This window comes from Acyrthosiphon pisum, chromosome A1 (genome assembly GCF_005508785.2).
Source record: "Acyrthosiphon pisum isolate AL4f chromosome A1, pea_aphid_22Mar2018_4r6ur, whole genome shotgun sequence".
NCBI classification, from domain to species: domain Eukaryota; kingdom Metazoa; phylum Arthropoda; class Insecta; order Hemiptera; family Aphididae; genus Acyrthosiphon; species Acyrthosiphon pisum.
The window spans coordinates 79,801,758-79,803,125 of NC_042494.1; positions in this window are offsets into that span (position 1 = coordinate 79,801,758).

The following is a 1,368-nucleotide window of genomic DNA, read 5'->3' on the forward strand; positions in this document are numbered from 1 at the left end:
TACACGGATTTGCCGATGCATCGTGCAAAGCGTACGGGGCTTGTTTATATGTAGTATGCACGTGCGCGGACGGTAGTCGCCACTCGCAACTAATATGCGCAAAATCAAGAATTGCGCCGATAAGTATAATAACAATACCGCGATTAGAGTTATGCGCTGCCTTACTATTATCAAAATTAATAAAAAAAATAGTTCCAGCGTTACGAATATTTATTGCTGGAGTGATTCTAAAGTGGTACTAGCGTGGATCGCATCGGATGCAATGCGTTGGAAACCGTTCGTTGCAAATCGTGTGAGTAAGGTTCATAATTTAACATCACAGTATTCATGGTCGTATATTAATACGAAGGAGAACCCGGCTGACATTTTATCCAGGGGATGTGATGTTCAAGATATACAAAAATGTACATTGTGGTGGAACGGACCCGCATGGTTGACGAACGAGCATGCGAGATGTGAAGAACTCTATCAAGTACACGAAGATGAGGAGACACTATGTGAAGAGCGAAAGCAGTCGAACACAGTAGTAATGGTCGCTGAAGTAAAGGCAAATTATTTTATACAACTGTGTGAAAAATATTCAAAATTAAATCGGTTTCAGCGTGTGTTTGCCTATACACTGAGGTATGTGCACAATATTTCAAGTAAATTAAAAACAAAAGAAAGATACTCGGGTCCACTCAGCCATGACGAGATCCAAAAATCGGTAAAAATATTTATTAGGCTCTTACAAAATCAATTTTTTGGGGAAGCCCTTCAAAATAAAAAATTGCAGTCATTAAATCCTTTCTTCGACAACGACAGTATATTGCGTGTGGGTGGCCGACTTGGAAACGCGACAGATTTAACTTATGGCCAACGGCATCCTATTATCATACCATATTCGTGTCATTTTGATACACTAATTTTTAGAAACGAGCACGAAATATCATTACATGCTGGGCCCCAAGCAATGTTGGCAAATGTACGATTAACATATTGGCCAATAAACGGTCGTCGAACCGCTCGAAAAGTCGCCCATCAATGTATTGCGTGTTTTAAAAATAAACCTAATATTGTAGAACCAATTATGGGTGTTTTACCAAAACCAAGAGTGAACCGACCGCTAAGATGTTTTGAAACTACGGGTGTTGATTATGCGGGACCAATATTAATGAAGTCGCACGCGCGTAGAAACGCACAGCTACAGAAGGCATATATATGCATTTTTTTATGTTTCGCAAGTAAGGCTGTACACATAGAGCTAGTATGTGATCTCAGCACAGATGCCTTTATAGCTGCCTTGCACCGGTTTATATCAAGAAGAGGTAAATGCCATACCATATATTCCGATAATGGTACTAATTTCGTGGGTGCTAACAAAAAGTT